Source organism: Perognathus longimembris, chromosome 23, assembly GCF_023159225.1.
Source record: "Perognathus longimembris pacificus isolate PPM17 chromosome 23, ASM2315922v1, whole genome shotgun sequence".
Taxonomy (NCBI): domain Eukaryota; kingdom Metazoa; phylum Chordata; class Mammalia; order Rodentia; family Heteromyidae; genus Perognathus; species Perognathus longimembris.
This window is the reverse complement of record NC_063183.1, coordinates 21,751,290-21,773,257: the sequence shown is the minus strand read 5'-3', so window position 1 is coordinate 21,773,257 and position 21,968 is coordinate 21,751,290. Positions and strand designations below refer to the sequence as shown.

The 21,968-nt window shown below is 43.5% G+C and overlaps 1 protein-coding gene, 1 long non-coding RNA gene and 1 other non-coding gene across 3 annotated transcripts in view; 2 read left to right on the top strand and 1 right to left on the bottom strand.

Moving 5' to 3' along the window:
- Rora (RAR related orphan receptor A) overlaps nt 1-21,968 on the bottom strand; it is a 711,223-nt gene that overhangs the window by 435,586 nt on the left and 253,669 nt on the right. The window lies entirely within an intron of this gene.
- LOC125341002 lies at nt 925-12,612 on the top strand. The gene is made up of 3 exons (XR_007208854.1): nt 925-1,059; nt 7,028-7,033; nt 12,603-12,612. It is a non-coding gene; the product is annotated as an uncharacterized LOC125341002 (long non-coding RNA).
- On the top strand, nt 18,000-18,105 carry LOC125341249. Its single transcript, XR_007208931.1, has one exon. It is a non-coding gene; the product is annotated as a U6 spliceosomal RNA (small nuclear RNA).

Here is a 21,968-nt window from a genome sequence, read left to right as displayed (position 1 = left end):
CATGCAAAAGACCACGTATGCCCGCCCCTTTTACCCAGCCTCGAGGTCTACGATGAAAGGAAAGTGTGCAGAGAAAATCAGCACAGTCCCTTTGTGAAGTTCTGGCAGAAAAACAGCTACGCAGGATCCAGGTCTATTGGGTGTAACTCTGGCATGTGCAGTCTTGGTTAGTCCTTCCTGGTCAAGTGAGCGATATTATTCCAGGTCACGCGAGAGTTAGTATTCCCCGTGCAGATTTGTCTTGCTCTGTTCTCAGCTTAGGCTGGTGGAGAGACACCATGGGAGAGATGAGGTATGATTAGCAGCCCAGGGGTGCCTTTCCACACACTGCCTGGATGGAGAAGCAGAGGCCATCTTCAGCTTCATAGGAAAGTTCCTACCTTGTTCTGCTCACAGCTGTTACAGGAATGAGAAGTTTGTTTTAATGTTTGTTCTTTCATCTTTACAACCACTGGTCCCTCAAATGCAGGTCCTGGCAGTAAGCAACAAGACCCATTCCTGCTTTAGACAGGGCTGTGCAGAACCACCTATTGGCAGAGGTCAAGAAAAAGCCTTTACACGCCACAGTGCATCCTTTCTTGTGCAGAGAATTAAATGTCTCTTCATTGGCTAGCAAAACAATCATAGCCATGATGTGCATAGGACAAGCATTCTGATGGGGCAGAAGAAGACAGCAGATTCTCCACAAGCCAAAAACAGTTTCAGAAAAAAATGCAAATTAAGCCACTTTGATAAGTAATACTTATGTGTGAAATGATTATTACATAGGAATAGCTTTATCTGTTTGCTTGTATTTATTGTGTGTATGTGCCAACACTGGGGCTTGAACTCAAAAGCCTCTTGTTCTTGAGAGCTTGTTTGGAGGTTTTAGCAGGGGAGCGCAGCTACTCGTCTACCCTTGACCGAAGACCGGTCCTCCTCTATTGGGGATGGTCGTCCTCTTCGACCGAGCGCGCAGCTTTGGGAGGGACGCACATGGAGGGGTGAGGGAGGAAGGGGACGCCTGCCTAGCCAGCCAGATCAGCCGAATCAACCCTGGCGATCAATGGGGTGACAGATGTCGCAGCCAGATCGCCCTCACATCCAAAAGCCTCTTGTTCTCATTTGGCTTTTTCACTCAAAGCTGGTGCTCTACCACTTGAGTCATAGCCCCACTTCGGACTTTTTGCCGGCTAATTGGAGAGCAGAGTTTCACGGACCTTTCTGCCCAGGATGTCTCCAAACTGTCATCCTTAGATGCCTTCTGAGTAGCTGAGATTACAAGGTGCAAGTTACTGACACCTGGCTACAGTCGTTTTAGATTTCCTGTTCTGTGCAAAGAAGGGTGCATGTCTAATTTATTTTTTTAACCTAGTGATACCAACTGCAAACACAGTGATTACAGTTGTACGCTAGACAGTATACAGAACACTGTGAAATGGTTTCATTTTTATCCCTACAACTTCAAGAAGCAGACACCATGATTGTAACACAATTAAAGAGTGAGAAAAATGAAGCATACAACTAACGCACAAGTGGATGAGCTCAAATTAGAACTCATGAATCCCAACCCCAGTGCCCAGACTGACCCCGTCTCCCTCTGCCACGTGACCTTTTGCTGAGAAAAATCAGACCTACTATAAGATCTGAGTGCTGGGGCTGTGAATGTGGCTCAGCGGTACAGTGCTTGCCTAGCATGCATGAAACCATGGGTTCGATTCCTCAGCACCACATAAACAGAAAAAGCTGGAAGTAGCGCTGTGGCTCAAGTGGTAAAGCCCTAGCCTTGAGCAAAAAGAAGCTCAGAGGCAATGCCCAGGTCCTGAGTTCAAGCCCCAGGACTGGCAAAAAAACAAAACACAAATGAGTGCTTCTAGAAATCAGCACAGAGCTAGAACAGGATGGTTGGTCAAGAGGAATTACTGCCTGAGATAACTGGTGTTCATCATATAGGGCTTTCATCTTGGTGAGAAAATCCTTATCCTCAACCAGATAGGAAGGCAGGGTCTTCTAGGCTTGGGGAAGTCCTGCCTCATTAAACCCACAAGTCAGCAAGCAGCACAGAGAACGCTGACTACTGACTTCCCAAAACCTGAGTGCGATCACTTGGTTCAAACCCTTGATGATTTTGTGTTCTACATACATAAGAGGAGATGGTTGCTTGGTCCTTAGAGCCCATTCATGGGGGCTCTTTCCTCTCCATTGTGTTTGTTCGAACACAGCAGTGTATGATGTCACCAAAGGTGGCCAGGTATAGATGGGAGAATTCTGAACGTGAGTTCTAGCTTCAGCTTGAACCCATGTTACTATCTGTTGGGTGTCAGTTCTTGACAGCAAAGCACACACAAATACACACATACAACCTTCACTTGCATGGCCTTATACACAAAACACCTGACCGCCTGTGATATCATTCATCAAGGAGTGATGATGGGGGCTGGGGATATAGCCTAGTGGCAAGAGTGCCTGCCTCGGATACACGAGGCCCTAGGTTCGATTCCCCAGCACCACATATACAGAAAACGGCCAGAAGCGGCGCTGTGGCTCAAGTGGCAGAGTGCTAGCCTTGAGCGGGAAGAAGCCAGGGACAGTGCTCAGGCCCTGAGTCCGAGGCCCAGGACTGGCCAAAAAAAAAAAAAAAAGGAGTGATGATGGTGGTGATGTTTTTAATAACACACATGTCAAGCTGGGTGAGGTGGCTGGTACCTGCCATCATGGCTGTTCAGGAGGCAGAGGTTAGAAGGATCAGAGTTAGAGGTCAGCTGGGCAAAAAGTTTACAAAACCCTGACTCAATGAGTAAAAAGTTAGGCATGGTGGTGTGCTAGGAAGTTGTCAGATCCAGCATAAATAGGAGGATTGTCCAGGACAGACCAAGCATTTATGGGAAACCCTATCAGTAAACTAACTTAAAAGCACAAGGGACTTGAGGCACAGCTCAAGTAGTACAGTATCTGCCTAACCAGTGTGAGGCCTTGAGTTCAAACCCAAGTACCACCCAAAACCAAAACAGCATGCTTTGGAGGCCCAGAATACCACATGAAGGAATGTGGCTATGTAAATACAAGAATCACGATTCCAGATAACATTTCTTAATTACCCGTTATGTGCCAGGAACCCTATGAAATGAACTCTACTTTCTCCACTTGCAAGTGAAGCATGGGAAGGAAAAACACAAAGACACTATCACTGGCAGAAGCAGAATTTGCAGACAAGTTTTCTCATTCTGTCAGTCCATGTCAACATGCTTTGCCTTGCTTTTCCTCACCTTATTTTTCTCAGACCTCTTCCCTAGTAGTCATAGATCATGATATCTATCTTGGCCTTGACCTTGACCTCCTAGCCTTCAATTCCCACTTTGCCTATGGCATACGCTCTCAGAAATCTCTTGGCATCCCATTCCTGAATTCATGGATCGACTCACTCATTCACCCATTTACTCATTCATTCATTCACTCACTCATTCATTTCTTTTTTCTTATATCCAACCAGTTGTTAACCCTTTTCTGATAGTGAGCCATGTGCCATTCTTTTAACAGATCAGCTCTGCCTCTCTAGTCTGAGTGGTTTAAATTCTCTACTGTGTGAAGGAGGCTGGGGAGGAGAGACACACGGTTATCAGAGATTTCATCTTGCACAAATTGCCTTTGAGGTGTTCATCTGCCCGAAGCGCAGCAGGGGCCATGCGTGCTCACTTGTAATGCCAGGCCAAGCCTGTCCTGAGGTAGCTGTGATAATCAATTCAGGTGCCACGGTAGCCCGTAAGTGTTCATTTACCACAATGCGACCTGGAGCAATAATATATTATGCCTTTTGCTGGTGGGAGCGGCGCCAGCTGCAGTCGCGGGCGGTGTGTCGGCCATCCGTCACCCCTGTCCTGCCCAACCTTTTGTTCCCTGCTCATTACAGTGAATTATAACAGGAGGACAGCGCATTTTTCAGGAGAGTCTCTCCAGTTAGGTTTAAGTGCTAACTCTTTCCAGGTTGTTCCAAGTCAGCTGCTCTAACCCCAGGCCCTCATGATGATTCACCACGGACAGTCCATCACTGGACTCCCCTTTACTTCCTGCCCCAGCACTTCCAATGGCCGAGAACTACAGTGTACTCTGCCTACTATAAATATTGGATAATGCACCTTTTGGCTCTCCATCAGGTCTCCAAAGGTCTGTAGTGAAGGTAGATTGCATTATAGCACACTAAATAGGTCACAGTGTCAGCTCTGAGCCTTGGCATTGTTACTCTTTTGTGAACAGAAGACCATTTCCTCCCTTCCTTCCTTCCTTCCTTCCTTCCCCTCTCCTTCCCTCCTAATCCTGTGGCTTGATCTCAGGGGCTTTGTGCTCTTGTGCTTAGCATTTTTTTCCCTCTCAAAGCTGGAGCTCTACCAGTTGAGCCACACCTCCACTTATGGCATTTTGCTGGTTAATTGGAGAAAAGAGTTCTTCAGATTTGTTGTCTTGGGCTGGCTTTGATCCTCAGATCTCAATCTCCTATGTAGTTAGGATTATAAACATGAGCCACTGGTGGCCAGGGCAGAAAAATCACTTTCAGAGTCACAGATGGGAAGATCTGATGTCCACCTTCCCACCACCAGCAGATTGATGAGCTATCTCACTGAAATAGTGATGGTTATCTAAGTTTTATAAACCAAGGGATTTGATATTTAAGAGAAATCAAAAGAGAAAAAAGACAACCTGATGGCTAAGATGATTCTTGACAGTTCTAAATTGGAAACAACCCATGTGGCCACCGACTGACAAACAGATGACCAAATTGTCCAACCACACTATAGAATTCTATTCCAAGAATAAAAAGAAATAAAATATTAATACATCTAGTGACATGAAGAATCTTAAAGTCCTTATGCTAACCAAAAGGAATAGAATGCAATAGGATTCACAGCCTGTGATTCTGTCGATGTAAAATTCTAGACAAGGTAACATACAGTGACTGTAAGCTTATCTGCGCTTGTCAGAGGAGTGGAGAGAGGGGACCGGAATCAATAAGCAAAGAGGCCCAAGGGAGTTTTTGGGGTGAGGAAATTGTTCTATATATTGACTCTTGTGGTAGTTATGGGATGGTGCATGACTTGCGACATTCATCAAACTGTTTGCTGTATGCAAACTGTATGCTGTGTGCATTTTATTGTATGTAAAGAATACTTTCATACACAGACACCAAGCCAAAGAAAAAGTAGCAAAGGGGTTGGTTTGACTTTTCCTTTGTAGTGACTGAAGCTGTACAAGAGAGAACAGGTACTGTATAGAAAAATCAAGCAATGCCCAAGTACAAATGAATAGGCCAACGAAGCATGCCTGAAATTGGGGAGGCCCAAGTGAGCCAGGCCTGTGGCCCAGGGATAAGCTAGTTCCTGGGCTGCCCTGTGGGTTACATTTCCACTTCTGGTGCATTCAAGTCTAAATGAGACTGCAAGAAGGGATGGATTGCAGGTAAGTGGCTTCACCTCTTTGAACTTCAACTGTTTTGTCTTCAAAGTGGATATGAGTTGGACAGAATGCCTTGAAAGCTTTTGAATGATACAGCTGTGTCCATCTTAGGTCTTCCCAAGTTCTTTAATGTGATGGCATTTTGTCATTGCTGTCAAGTGAAATCTAACTAGTCTCAATAACATTGTTTAGGAGTTTGGAATCGAGGGATGTAAGATGCTTGAAGGAAAGATGGTCAGTGCTACAGGGAATGGGGCACCCCCACAATGAGTTACCCCCAGCCTATTTCCCTGTCTGGACACAATGGCCTATTTCTAGTACAATCCCACCGAGATGCTCTCAGAAGGTCTCCAATGACTTCTGTACTTTATTTTCAGTGTCTCAGTGAGTGCCCACTTTGTGTTCTGAAAAAAAAACAACACAACTTTTCAATCTCAAGAAGAGGAATGCTTGATCTTGCCTTCTTTATGCAATGATGAGTCATTCTACATGTTATTATAAGCAACCCAAGACTTCCCCCTCCTCAGTGATGTTGCTTTTTCATCTTTTCAAAGACATGGGAGGCAAGGAACGGTTTTAAGTGTTCACCCTTGAAAAGAAAAATACACAGAGAATCAAATGCCAATGACAAGCACTCCCATCATTACCAGAAAGAATTTGTAAAAGCAGAGTTTTTACAAAGGTAATTATTGATTATTGCATCATCCACTGAATAGTGAGCAGGGCAATGTCCTATGCATAAAACCTTGCAGAAGTCTTGAAAGAATCCCTGCCTTCCTAACAACCTAAAAGTATAATTCACAATGCACATATATGCACATAATACATACATACATACATACACACACACACACACGTACATTGGTGTCAGAAATGGGGCTTGAATTTAAGGCCTAGATGCTGTCCCTTAGCTTTTTCATTCCAGGATGGTGCTTAATGACTTTGAGCTACAGCTCCATTTCTGGCTTTTTGCTGATTAATTGGAACTAAGAGTCTCACAGACTTTGCTGCCTGAGCTGGCTTTGAATTGTAATCCTTAGATCTCAGCATCCTGAGTAGCTAGGACTAAAGGCATGAGCCATCAGCACCAGGCTCTGTCCATGGGAACTTCTAGAGACTTGTATTAATATTTTGAAAGTGCATAGTCTTTTTCTAGGTGATAGTCAGGCTGGCTTACCGTTTCTCTCCTTTATTCTGGATGCCCCTAAACTCCTTCCAAACACACACTGCCTTTTGTCTTTTGTGGAAAGCTGTTAAGAGAACATACATGGGGTGGTGTGTACTATAAGAAGTCAAGCATAATGAGAGAGAATAAGATACAATTCTAGGATGGCCCTTGCTGTCCTCACACATTCTAGAATAAACAAGACTAATAATATTACCAAGCTCACAAAGCCCTGTGAGATTTGAAATAGTAGGTCATCAGAGGTTACATTTATTGGATGTTTCTTCTACCAGTGTGGAAGAAATGGGTAACAGGTTCCTATTTTTAGCATGTCTAGTCCTTTATAAATGTTTTACGCAAAATCAAGAAACCACGAGGCAGGGCACTGTGGCTACTTCTGATGACACCATATGCCAAGTCAAGTCTAAGTAGTAATAGAGATCGGTTGCTTCTGATTTTGAGGTGTGGACTTCCAATTCCTGATTGAATCAGTGGTTCAGGCCTGTAATCCTAATTATTCAGGAGGCTCACATCTAAGGATCTCCGTTCAAAGCCAGTCTGGACAGGAAAGACTATGGGTGAGACTCTTATCTCCAGTTAACCAGCAAAAAGCTGGAAGTGGAGCTGTGGCTCATATGGAAGAGTTCTAGTGTTGAGCCAAAAAGCTAAGAGTCACCACCCAGGTTCTGAGTTCAAACCCCAGTACTATTCCCTTCACCACCACCACCCCCTCGTGCTATGTGGGGGAAAACAAAAATTAGGATGTAGATTGTCAAGTTCTGCAGGATATTTAAAAGTGTATCGTCAGGCTTAGCATTTAACCTGTTACATGTCTTATTCTTTAAAACACACACACACACACACACACACACACACACACACATTTAGAGTCAGCTTAGGAATGTCAGCTCAGCTTCTGTTCTGTCTTGTTCTAGGCTCTTGGATTTCCTTCTGAGAAGAATGTTTTCAGCTGTAATGAAAGTAGTGCTTAAAAAGTGATGGTATTTCTTTCATCCACTCATTCATTCATTTTTGGTGTCAGTACTAGGGCTTGAACTCAGGGCCTGGATACTGTCCCTTAGCTTTTTCATTCAAGGTTAGTGCCCTATCACTTGAGCCACAGCTCCACTTCCAGCTTTTTGCTGATTATTTCAAGATAAAAGTTTCCTGGCTTTAAACCAAAATCCTCAGATTTTAGTTTTCTGAGTAGCTAGGATTATAGGTGTGAGCCCCCAGGGCCAGGTGATGTTATTTCTTGATCACAGTTGTGAGAGGATTATGTTTTTACAGTGAAAGTTCAGCCACAGTGTTGGAGGACTTTAGTACTGAGACTGAAGGTCTAAGTCTGATGCAACCATAAACAGATCTGTTATCCAAGAATGGCATCATTAACCTCAACCAGCGATGTCACAAAAGTGAGCGGCTGGTTCAAAAAGGAGCAGATCAAAAAGTCTGTAACATGTACATAAATATATCATTCCTACTTGAGCAACAAACAATAAACCCAAGGCCTCAGCTACTGCCTTCAGTCATCCATTACTGTAAAGGAATACACACATACACTCTCTCTCTCTCTCTCTCTCTCTCTTTCTCTCTCTCTCTCTCTCTCTCTCTCTCACACACACACACACACACAGAGTCATGCAAGGTCATCCAACTGTCAGAGAAATCCTGGAAACCAACAAATTGCAAACTCACACTGCACCTGCACTTGGGGAGTTTTAAAACATTCCTGAAGCCCAGCCCACCCTCATCCTGGGCTAGAAGTCTGATTTAACTGGTCTGAAATGGAACAGGGCCATCAGTATTCCCCTAAAAGCCCCTAGGAGACCCTTAGATACAATTAGAGCTGAAAACAACTGGTCTAAACCCAGTCAGCCACAGTAAATGCAGTACTAGGAACCATGAACTCTGTATTCATTGTCCTTCAGTGGATGAAGTGGCATGGGAAAAGTACCGCTGTGGGTACAGGAAATAACACAGTCCAAAATTCCTGTATGTACAATGATTGTCCCTACAGAAACGTAGAAATACCATCAGCAGTAGAAGTAACACCTGACACTGAGCCCTGGTGGCTCATTCCTACAATCCTAGCTAATCAGAAGACTGAGATCTGAGAATCCCATAGTTCAAAGTCAACCAGTGAAGTTCTCAAGGCTCTATCTCTAATCAACCAGCAAAAAAGCCAGAGTGGAAGTGTGGCTAAAGTAGTAGGACACTAGCCATGAGCAAACAGGCTGAATGGGAGGACAAGGCACTCAAAACAAGCCATGAGACCAGCAAAATGTAAGGAGTAACACTTAAGATTGTCCACCAGCCCTTGCGGCTGAGCAAGCTATAGTATGTAGCCCCCAGCACCTGGACTCATAACCATCAAGATTGGCCTGGCTTCGGCAGTAGGCACAGTATACAGACATGCCTGCCTGCCTGCCTGCCTGCCTGCGTTTTCAAAGGGGCTAAAGTTCCAAGACCAGAACATATCCCCATCAGGAGGAAAATGCAAAGAATAACCATGGAGAAAGCATAGAGCCTCCTTGTTTGGATTTATAGTAGAGAAAGCCAACTATTGGATGGCTGAGAAGCTAAGAGGGAAGAAACCAAGAGTGGATACACCCCAACAAACCCCACAACAACTTGGGGCTAGAGTAGAAAGCCCATGGAAACACCATTTCCCACCTTGTTCTATCTTTCTGAAAATCCAAGCACAGGATCGCATAAATTATCCATGTCAGGGAGATGATGGGAACTCTCATCTTTCTCACTCTTTGTTTGTGTATTTGTGAGGACTGGAGCTTGAACTCAGGGCCTGGATGCTGTCCATTAGCTTTACTGATGAAGGCTGGGGCTCTACTACTTGAGCCACAGCTCCATTTCTGGCTTTTTTTTTTGGCGGGGGGGGGGGGGCTTGTTAATTGAAGATAAAGAGTCTCAAGGGCTTTTCTACCCTGACTGGCTTCTAACCAAGATCCTCAGATCTCAGCCTCATGATGAATTAGGATGAACCACTGGCATCTCGCCTCCTCTCTCTTTCTCCTTTGATGGGAAATACGTATTCCAATGCTCTTGCTGAAAGGCGTGTGTCACAGCAAGGCTGCTATCTCGGAAAGAGGGCATCGTGTTGGCTTCCTGCACATAGGCAGGCAGTGCCAATTGGCTAGCACTGGGGATTGGCTCATAGCCAGGGAACAGTAGCTTCCTTATGCTCCTGTGAGGGAATGCAGCCATACTGTAGCTTCTGTAGCCTTTAAGGGGAGGGCAGGATAAGGTCCTCCAGGCTGTAGCTACCAGGTACTGACGAGAGGTCCATGTTATAGCTATCTGGAACTGTGCTCATTAGATGAAGTAAGCTTTTTTTTTTTTCCTTTTAGGGATAGACTTCTCTTTTTGTAGATTCCTTGCTTTAAATTCTCCTCTCCATCCCATATACAAAATTCTATTCCATTAAGTAGTAGTATTGGAGGCCAGGCACCAGTGGCTTGTGCTTGCAATGTCTGTCTCCTGAGTAGCTAGGAGGATTATGGTTCCAAGCAAGTTGCAAAAATAACTACAGAAAAAGGAGCTGGATGGAGGCATGGCTCAAACAGTAGAGCATCTTCCCAACAAGTGCCAGGCCCCAAGTTCAAATCCTACGATGGCTACCAATAATGATGCACAAACGTATCAACTACAGTACAATGTAGGTAGGGGAGAACTCCAACAGTGTTAACAGTGTTCACTCCTTTGCACAACGAAGTTACAGCCTAACAAAATGAGTGCCAGGAAGCTGGAAAACATGGTGTCAGGTGGGGGTGAGGTCAATGGGAGAGAAGCAGGAGAAGAGAGAGAGGGAAAGTGGGTAAATGTAGTTGTAATATTCAAGGTACATATATGAAAATGGAACCAGGAAAATGGAGTGGAGAGGAGGGGTTGGGAGAGACGGGGGAGGATGGTGAAAGGGTGACACCGATTGAGATGCACTGTCCTTAGAAGCTGATGTGTTGACTTGCAAATTCCTCTGTTACCATGAAAGAAAATACATAATAATAATAATAAAAGGCTTACAAAATAATAAGAGAGTTACAAAAAGATGTGTTAGTAGGACGAAAGGCATACTGATAGAACTCTATTTTAAAGAAGGAAAAACAATTTCACAGGCCAACCCCAAATAACTCCCACCGGTACATCTACTACTTGTGTACCACAGGGCATCCTCTGGGACTTAAAGTCAGGAAGCCACTTCTGTCACCACTGGGTCATCAGAAGCACAGGCAAGCCCCTCCCCTCGCCCCCCCCCCCAGTCATGTAAGAGGACAGATGCAAATGCAAAGCAAAATACAAACCAAAATGCAACAACAACAACAAGCCAAGCTGCCCTCCCCTTGAACATGAACAACACCTGAGGGACACAAGGCTTTGCTGCCAGCAGCCTGAGCAGTCAGAGCTGGGACCTACGTGGGGGTGTGGTGCATCTTTTCCACAGCTTCACCAGCACCTTTCTGGCTCCCATGGGCACCTGGGGAGACATGATGCTACCTGTGATATCCCAGTCTTGTAGATGACTTCATCATCCATCGTTTCCAAAAAAGTTACCCCTGAGAGTCACACAGAAAGCAAGATCACAGAAGATGGGCTGCATAAAGTTCTTTGCAAAATGGATGGGGCCAAAAACATTGGAGATGGAGGGTGTGTGTGTGTGTGTGTGTGTGTGTAGTGAGGGGGCCTTGAGTTTCTCTTAGCCTTCTTGTTCACAGGTGGTGCTTTACCATTTGACCTACACCTCTAGTCCAACATTTTGCTTGGTTAAGTGGAAAAGGAGTCTCATAGACTTTTCTGCTGAGGCTGGCTTCAACCCATGATGCTTCAGGTCTTAGACCTTTGAGTAGCTAGAATTAGAGGCTACTGATGACTGGCTGGAGACCCTATTTTTATTTCCATGCAAATATAGTCCAAGAAACACAAGGCATGACTTAAAAGCTGAAAAATAACACTGAAGAAGTTTTAAAGATGCCTCTACTTTTCTTTGGGATGTAAAGACCAAGCAAAGTCTATTGAAAAGAAAAAAAAATGCACTTTTTTTTTCCTGTCTAGTCCCAAATGCCAGCATTTACAGAGGAGTTATAGGAGCCACTTGGGGAAGGCAGAATACTCTCACTGGTTCATTTCCTCAGTCCCTCGACAAGCAGTAACTAAAAACAGATGAAGATCCCAGCTCGTGTTGAGTCTGTCAGGGATAAATAACAAGAACGACAGATAACAGTGCTTCATTTATGCCAGAAACTTTCACACAGACAAACTCATTTCATTCCACTCCGTGGCTAATCACCACTTAGTCCTAATTGACAAATGGGGAAAGTGATGCTTTGAAAGGTTAGGCTGGCCAAGATAATACATACATTAAGAGACAAACCCAGGATATACACTTTGATCCACCAGTTCTAGCTGCAGACTCTGCTCTCCACCAATATTCCCCACCAGGGACACAAAGATACAATCCTATTCTCTGTGTACAAGAAACTGCCAGCCCCAAACCAAGTAAACCACAAGAGATAAGAACATGCTGATATGTACTTCAGGCTCAAAGGATGGATACAATAGGGAGAAATAATATAATCCAGGCAGAAAAGATGCCTAGACAGGCTGACTTGTTACAGAGTTGGTGCAGAGAAGGAAGAGTAGGAGGATTTGAAATAGGAAACAAGCAGGTGTTAAGCTGAAATATAATCAAAGCAGTGAATGAGGAAAAAAAATACATAAGATGTCAAGCCGGGTGCCTGTGGTTCATGTCTGTAATCCTAGCTACTCAGGAGGCTGAGATCTGAGGATCACAGTACAAAGCCAGTCCAAGCAGGAGAGTCTGTGAGACTCTTAATCCCCAGTTAACCATGAAAAAGCTAGAAGTGGCAGTATAGCTCAAGTGACAGAGTGGTAGCCTTGAACTGAAAGCTCAGGGACTGTGCACGATCTGAGTTTTAGCCTCAGGACCAGCACCAACAAACTAACCATACATGCCTTTCTAAGCTGACCCAGAGTGAAGGAAGAACACAGTGGTGGATGGGATCTAGTCTTCCATTCTCTCCTTCACCACCATCTCCCAAACGATTAGCACATGCCAGCTCTTTGCTGCACATAAAAGCAAACACACAAGACACGTTCCTCCCTTGCAGTAGCTCACAGTCACAGGTAGAGAGACAGCTTGGCCCTACTTGACTCCCAGGCTGGCGATAGCATCTCCTTCTGCTCCTAGTATGAAAAGCTCTAAGTAGCCAGACCAACTCTTGCTTGGCTTCGCAAGACAGGCTTGTTTGTATCATGGATTCTCAGAAACAAAACTCTCAATAAAGAACTAGAGGGAAAAGAATTTGGTAGGCAAAAATAAACATCCTGGGGTCAGGTGCCAGTGGTTCACACCTATAATCCTAGTTACTCAGGAGGCTGGGATCTGAGAATCAGGGTTTAAAGCCACCTTAGGCAGGAAAGTCCATGAGACTCTTATCTCCAATGAACCACCAGAAAACCAGAAGCGGTGCTGTGGGTTTAAGTGGTAGAGTGCTAGGCTTGAGCCCAAAAGCTCAGGGGCAATGCTTAGGCTCTCAAGTTCAAGCACCAGTATCAGTACAAAAAAAAAAATAAGTAAATAAATACCTAAAGAGTCTCTTCCCTTGTCCACTCTGTTCCCAGTGTTATGTCAGACAGGAGAATTGGGGGACATGTTCACTAGGGAAGCTGTTCAAAGTATGGACCTAGGCAGCAACCCTCAGACCTCTCCACCCCTGCTGTATTCATACAGACTCATCTGAGCCCTTGTAGGAGGATCCCTGGCAGGACCCAGATGGAAAGGATGCTTTCTAGCCTTCCCCTTGTCAACCTGTGTCTTGTTCTATTGGCCACAGATCCCTCCCAACACACTACTACACAATTTTAGCATTCCATTTTTTTCTTTTGCTCTGCTTTTCCTTACATCTTTCTCCACATTTAGTTTATAAGTGACATCAACTGATAAAGCTTCATGCCGTGCCATCTGTTCTGTGTCACAAACACTGGGTTTGCTAAAGGGATGAGAAGAATCTTCTAAAACGATAGAAACTTTAAAAAAAAAAAAAGGCTAGACACTAAAAATCTCTGTTAAGAAAAAATCCGGATAGAGGAACTTCCCAGCAGTTGAAGGGCAGGACTCAAGTTCTGATTTTATAAGTGCAATTCTTCCTCTAAGCTTTTGCCATTATAACTTAGGAGGAGGAACTTGGTTTGGTCTTTGTGGAGCTGGTTAATATCACTCACCAGTTTGTGGGGTTCCTATTAGGTTTAACAAAACTGGAGAAAAAAAAAAAAAAAAGCTTGATGCCAAAAACTGTGAAGGGGAGCTGAGGATATGGCCTAGTGGCAAGAGTGCTTGCCTCGTATACATGAGGCCCTGGGTTCGATTCCACAGCACCACATATACAGAAAACGGCCAGAAGTGGCGCTGTGGCTCAAGTGGCAGAGTGCTAGCCTTGATCAAAAAGAAGCCAGGGACAGTGCTCAGGCCCTAAGTCCAAGCCCCAGGACTGGCCAAAAAAACAAAACAAAACAAAAAAACAAATACTGTGAAGGAAAATCCTCTTACAGTTTAAAGGACCAGAGAAATGTAGCTCTCTTTATATGGTCCTCTGAGTCCGAGGCAGGACCAGCTACTTCTCCTGAGCTTCTCAAGCAATTCATAAACCTCACCCGGCCCTCATTGCGCTGAACAGGGAACTGCTGCACTTCTCATTGCAATCGTCCAGGAACGGCAGATTTGAACTCAATCTGCAGTGACTGAGGAAACTGGGGAACTGGGCATTTGGTTAACATTACCATATTTATATGGGTTTTATATCTTCAAAACAAAACCCTATTTAAGGCCAGGCATAGTGGGTATGTGCCTGTATTCCCAGCACTCAGGAGGAAGAGGTAGGAGAATCACAAGATCAAGACCAAAAGTGGGACCTTGCCTTTCAAATGTCCAAACCAACACCTGTTTGTTTTCATATGTATTATTACAGATTGGTAGAACTGCGTGCACAGAATGTGTCAATGTGCACATGCCTATATGCGTGTTGGTCCTGGGGTTTGAACTTAGGGCCGAGGTGCTGTCCCTAAGTTCCTTTTGCTCTAGGGTAGCACTTTACCACTTGGAGGTGTTAATTAGAGACAAGTACCTGCCCAGGCTGGCTTTGAACCCTGATCCTTAGATCTCAGACTACTGAGTAGGTAGGATTACAGGTGTGTGACCCACTAGTATCTGCCCTAGAATATTTTCATTCTTAAAAGGACTTCTCAAACTCAAATAAGATAATACTCATTTTATGAGTATCATCTAGCCTATGTTGATTAGATAGCATGGGCCAATAAATGTCAGTTGTTATTCTGTTGTCATGCATCTCCTTACCCAGACATCAGGTGACTTTAAAGTTCCTGCTTCTAACTATAGTATAAATATTTTTATAAAGATGCTAACTATTCTTGGGAATTTGACATGATAGCAAGGACTCACATTCATACAGTACAAATAATATTATAACTACCAGATTTGCATTTGATGAGCCTACTTGCTTGTTTGCTTTGCTGGTACTCTACCACTTGGCCCACCCCTCTAACTCTGCTTAAGGCTGGTTAATTGATGAGGACAAGTCCCAAGGACCTTCTGCTCAAGCTGGCTAAGAACCATGGCCCTCCAGATCTCAGCCTCCTGCGTAGTTAGGATTACAGGTGTGAGCTACCAACCCTTGCTGTAAATAATCTTTTCAAAATCAAGCAGTGGTGTATTTTTGCTGGGGAAGAAATGGAGGTTTAGCTAGCATATTAGTCTTAGTGAAGATCACAAGACTAGGATGGAATTAAAAGGAAATATCTGACTTAGTCCAGAATTCCAACTTCCCATCTTGACAGTCAGTGTCTCTCAAATTCCTTTCTGCAGCTTTGCATTAATGTTTTCAGTTAGCCAATTTTGTTTATTACCCAGGAAAAGAATGGTTTACAGACAGAGACTCTCCAAAGAGGTCAAAATGATGTCTGAAATGACAATAACAGTAAGGCAAATCTCTTAAGCAGGAGAGCGCATTATTGAAAACAGCTAGGAAATAATAAACAACCTCGTAATTGCCAGGCACAATTTTAAACAAGATTGCTTTACCTTGTTTTGTTTCCTTTCTTGTTAGGTAATTTCACCAGCAGGTTTGTAACAAAAAAGAAAACAGGGAAAGCAGATTCTCTCCCTAGAAATGTAATAGCCTTATGTTCAGCCATGAATAGAATTATTTCTCTTATTTTGATCATGTCTTGCTTACAGTCTAAACACTTCTTCAATCGAATTATTATTACAATTACTTGTTGCGTCTCCCTCCTCTCATTGGGTGATAACCTTCACTTGGATCATATTTTGTAGCTTACAAAGCACATTCTTCAAGAGGTATTAATTCTCATGATAATTCTGAAAGGCAGATATTCACTTCTTCATTTTACAAATCAGGATGCCCAGATGCATTAAGATAACTTTCCCAATATCAACATGGCTCATAAAAGCACTGACCTGCTAGGAAACTGACCATTTAGAAGGAAGCTGGTCTTTCAGAGGTGAAGAGACAGCCTAGGGGTTTGAATGCAGGGGCTTTTAACTCAAACTGCCTGGGTTCAAATTATGCCTGTACTATGAATGGGACCTGGCAGCATGAACGTGTTACATAAATAAATGGGCCTGGGCTTCCTCTAGCGTGAGCCAAACGTCACAATATTAGCTAAGTCCTGGAATATTAGTTTGCTAAACATGGCTTGTTTGAAGTGGTGCCCATCTACTGAGAGCACTTGTAAGGATGCACTGTTTACTTATCGTAAACAGTGGCTCTTGTTGTTAGCGTGATTACTTGATTACTCTGGTTGTCCTGGTCCCATCATCTCCGTGACTACCACATATAGACTCAGTTGACCCTAAGCTGTAGAGTAAGCTGACCGTGAGGAGCATGGCTCAAGTTCCACTTGTGCCTTTTGTTCCCTATAAGACTATGAGCAAATTCTCCCATCTTTCTGCTGGGCCCATGCCTATAGTTATTAAATAGAATGACTCTCAGTCTACTAGCTTCATGCTATCGCTGCCTTGATGATCTCATGTAAGATCTGAAGGGAAAGCAGGAGATCTTCTACTCATGCATGTATGCATGCATGCATTCATTCATATGTTGGCAGCACACCTCCAAAGTGTTGGCCACTGTGCTAAAATGTGGTGATTTGAATATGAATCAGTTGGTTGCTAGTGGCTCACACCAGTAATCTTAGCTACTCAGGAGGCAGAGACCTGAGAATTATAGTTTTCTGCCAACTCCAGGCAGAAAAATCCATGAGATTTTCTTCTCTCTAAGTAACCAGCAAAAATTCAGAAGTGGATATGTAGTTCAGGTGGTACAGCACAAGAAGAAAGAAAGGAAGAAAGAAAGAAAGAAAGAAAGAAAGAAAGAAAGAAAGAAAGAAAGAAAGAAAGAAAGAAAGAAAGAAAGAAAGAAAGAAAGAAAGGAAGGAAGGAAGGAAGGAAGGAAGGAAGGAAGGAAGGAAGAAAGAGAGAGAGAGGAGAGGGGGACACAAAGGGGAGAAGGAAAGGAAGGAGGGAGAGAAGGAGGGAAGGAGGGAGGGAAGAAGGGAGGGAAGACAGGCAAGACTGCAAACCCTAAGTTCATTCCCTAGTATTGGCACAAAAAGAAAACAATCAAATAGGCATCAGGATAGTGGGGAGACAGAATAAGAAGGGGCTGTATGATGCCAGGCATTTTTACAATATGCCAATTACAAAATAGACCAAAATCATTGTGGGGGCTACTGAGTGCTTTCAACACATGAACTCAGCTGCCATTGGCCTTGAGGAGAAAAGACTAACATCTTCTCGACAACCACGTTTAGGAAGTTGGACAGGAAAGGTAAGTGAGGTCACCATTATGCCTGTCAGGCTTTGTTCTGTCTGGAAGAAATCACAAGTGTCAGAGTCCTTGCTTGTTCTTTCCATCAACAACATCACAGCAGGTATATCCCCAGACATACAACGCCATGGTGGGGGCCAATAAGCCCAGGAATTATTTTTGTTACTTTACGTAGAAAAGACCTACTATGTGATAGATATCGTATCTAGTAAACAAAGAAGAAAATGACACACATCAGACATTGAGGGAACTGGAGTTCAGTGAAGCAGGCAGACGGACATACTAGTCATCCCAGAATAAGGCACCCAAGGTGGAGATACGGGTAAAGGAAAAGCTCATTGTACAATAAAGACTTCTTAGGCCACCTGAGGTCAAAGAAGGCTTTCTGAAGGAAGTGACATCTGATCTTAAAATGAAAGGGTGAGAGGTAGTAAGGTAGGAAAATGGGCTGAGGATAACTAAAATGGGAACAACACAAAAATGACAGAAACTGTTCTGAAAGAACTAACCCAGTCCTCAATTCAGCATACATAGACTAAAATTAGAATGATAGAGGGAAGATTAGCATAGCCCCTGAGGTTGGATGACATGGGAATTTATGAATTTTCACCAGTTTTTCTATTCCTCTTGTCACCTGGGTGAAAACTAGACTGTTGGGTCTTATGCACGGTTTGCTTTTTTTGTGGCTAGCCTCAGCCCCCCAGAAAGTTCCATTGTGTAGCCACTGGTACAGCCACAGCGAGAGGAGGAGAGAGGCAGGGTCAGTTGCTAGGGATGCTGGAATCTTGGTGCCCTTTGCGCAGTTGGCTTCTCTGTGGATTGTGGGGAGGGGGGGGGTGGGCACGGGGGGCGGGGCTGGTGTCTAAGTACAGTTTTGTGCTGGGTCAAAATTTTCCGAAGTTTGCCGTGTTGATGAGTACACACCTGAGAATAATGTTAAGTGGGGTCAGGGCTCTCTGGTAGGTGTTATAAATATATACACATACATACATAAATACATACAAGTTCTTGGTGTGGATAATATACATATACATACAAACTACACAGATATGTAATACATAGGTAATAAATAATAGAGATAGAAAAATAAGATAGCGAAACCATTAGGAAGCTTATAAAAGTAAACTGCTTCATTTTCCTTTCTAATACAAATCCACGGTCCCCTTGTAGGATAAGATTATGTTCCCTACTTTCCAAATTTTATCCTATAAAAAGTTGTATCAGGGGCTGGGAATGTGGCTTAGTGGCAGGCAGAGTGCTTGCCTAGCATGCATAAAGCCTTAAGTTCGATTCCTCAGTAACACATAAACAGAAAAAGCCAGAACTGGTGCTGTGGCTCAAGTGGTAAGAGTGCTAGCCTTAAGCAAAAAGAAGCACAGACAGTGCCAGGCTGTAAGTTCAAGCCCTAGGACTAGCAAAACAAAAACAAACAAACAAAAAACCACAACAAACAACAAAGTCGTATCAACCTGAGTTATATTCAGGGACAATCTATGAAACATGTTTTATTTCAGAATATTCATTGCCCTCCCTCCTAAACCAAGATATCTTGAAAAGGAAAGAATTAGTGGTCTGCTTTGATTCTATGTCTCCTTTGAAATCAGTCATCTACTTTATTCCTCCAATTGGATGAATCAATTATTCAGCAAGCTGACTATGGAAACATGCAAATCTAAAATCCGAGCTAGAATTTTGGTGGGAAAGGTTCAGATCTCATTACAGGAGATGTTTGATATAAATATTAATTTTCTTAAACCGTGATGGCAGAGGTTTCAAACAAAGGATATTCATAGCGAATTAAACACCAGACTCAAATTGCCTGAGCACTTTCTATGCCTGGAGAATCAAATTCCATTTCATCTTGATAAGAAGCCATTCTGGAGAGTCATCATGGACTTAGCTGCCAATGTGGTCCAGGTCCACTACCTCCCAACCAAAACATATAACTGTCTAAAATTCCATGTATGGGCTAACTTCCTTGGTTTGAGGTGGAGACAGGGGAAAGTGGGTATTTTTACAATATCCTACATAATATAAATTCTTCCCCCAAACCCCCATTCTGAATGCTGTATATGAACTGCTTAGTGGAGTCAGATTGGAAGCTGCATGTCTACTACCTCAGACAGTCTTCTGTCTAACTGTCCTAGGGAGTTCCAACCACCCTGACATCTTATCCTCATTTTTCAGATGAGAAAACTAAGGCACAGAGGAATTCACTGTCTTATCTGAGAACACATAACAAAGATTCGGCAACACTATGAGGAGCAAATAACATAATATGTGTGAAATGCTGACCACAGTATATGATAGCTACACAATGCTGCCCGCCATGGTTGTTTAAGGAAACTCTAATGTCCATAAAATGCATTATTCAGAAAATGTTCCATAGAGAAGAGGGGAGGTTCCTGATTTTTGATCAGATTACACCCCAATGTCCACTCAGCAGAGCTGCACGGCAATATGGTTCGGGTACATTCTGAAGTGGTTTTGGCTAGGATGATCCCAAAGACAAAGGTCCTGACCCTTTTTATTTTTTATTTTATTTATTTATTATTATTATTATTATTTTTTTTTTGGCCAGTCCTGGGCATTGGACTCAGGGCCTGAGCACTGTCCCTGGCTTCCTTTTTGCTCAAGGCTAGCACTCTGCCACCTGAGCCACAGCGCCACTTCTGGCCGTTTTCTGTATATGTGGTGCTGGGGAATTGAACCCAGGGCCTCATGTATACGAGGCAAGCTCTCTCGCCACTAGGCCATATCCCCAGCCCCCTGGCCCTTTTTAAACAAGGGGGAAGGACAAGAGTCTGAGCCTCTTGATTCTCTGCCAACAGGCCAGAACATCAAAACTCTGCAAACGCCACCCATAACCGCAAATGGGCAGCCCTATTAAAACCATCTCTGACCATAGAGCATTCTAGATCCATTCCAAGGTTCATAATGTACAGAAGACCGAAGATTTCAATAACTAGGAATCCCTGCTTGCTTAGTAAAAGCATTCTTATTGGGCACACTGCAGCAGGAAAAGTAATGAGATATTCTTTTTTTCTTTTCCTTTAAGTCAACAGAGGACATATTATAGAAGATATATTAGATATTCTATGGGTGTATACCTTTGCATAATGAAGAACAACAAATATAAAGCCTAAGACAAAGAGGTCAAACAAAACATATTAAATTCTTTTTTTTTTCCCCCAGAAACATTCAGACAATTGCAGTTAAATGGCATGGTAACCTTCCTGGTTTGAATTTTGAAGCACTGAACGAAAAGCTTGGAGGAGATCTGGGATGTAGCCCAGATTCAACCATGAACTTCATTGTGTTCCAACTTCATTATCTATAAACCAAGTACGAGACAAAAATCAGTGTGTCTTAAAACAGGAACATTGTCAATAGTCTTACATGGAATTTGTTTTTTTTTAAAAAAAAAGTTAAAAAACAACAACAACAATACAACAAACCCTACAAATGTAGCTCATGTTTACATTCTTGTCTTGGAGAGTCACAGGACTAACTGTACAATACTGAAGACTGAAAATGCTGACAGACCTTTCAGTTCCCCCACAAATCGTCATGGTGGGGACCCTTGAACCCCACGGGAGTGAGGACGAGGTACAGGAAGTGTGATTACATGGTATTTGTAGACAAATCTGACCCTAGTGGAAAAGCTACAGTGTGTTCTTTAGTCTATGCAGAAGCTGAAATCCACAAAGACAGAGGATTCTAAGTGTTTGCCATTGCTCAGTGATCCTATCCAGCCTTTGGATCAGGGTCTGTGTTTTCCTAATCTTTCTTTACTCCTCCATCCTGATATTCTGTTATCCACCTATGGGACTGTGCCCTTTGATCTGGGACTGTCCCAAGTTAACATGTACTCTGTGACCCATTACAATGGGAGGACAGGCTGGGTGCTCGTGGCTCACACCTGTAATCCTAGCTACTCAGGAGGCTGAGATCTGAGGATTACAGTTCCAAGCCAGCCCTGGCAGAAAAGTCCCTGTGAAACTCTTATCTCCAGTTAACCAATCTAAAACTGGAAGTGGCACTGTGGTTCAAAGTGGCAGAGTGCTAGCCTTGAGCAAAAAGCTCAGGGACAATGCCCAGGCCCTGAGTTCAAGGCCCTGACCAAAACAAACCCAATAAGAAAAACAAAAAGGGGGGGGTAAAAGCTCTGAGGTCTGTCTCCACACCCTCCCTCAGCTCTCTTGATAATGCTGATATGTCTCTAGGAATCCTTTCCCCATTCTCCCATCACAGTATCCACTGGACAGAAGTGACACATGCCACCCTTGAACATTTGGGGAAACTTCTAGAACATGCTTTGAGAATTACTGAATGAATGATCCAAAGAATTTGTTCTGCTGCAGCGTCTCAAGATTGCTTGGTTTTTGCTATAGTGGTTTCCATAGAAAAGCCACAGGTGTGTGTGTGTGGGGGGGGGTGTAATCTCTCCTGATTCCTTTACTAGCCAACACTTCTCACAT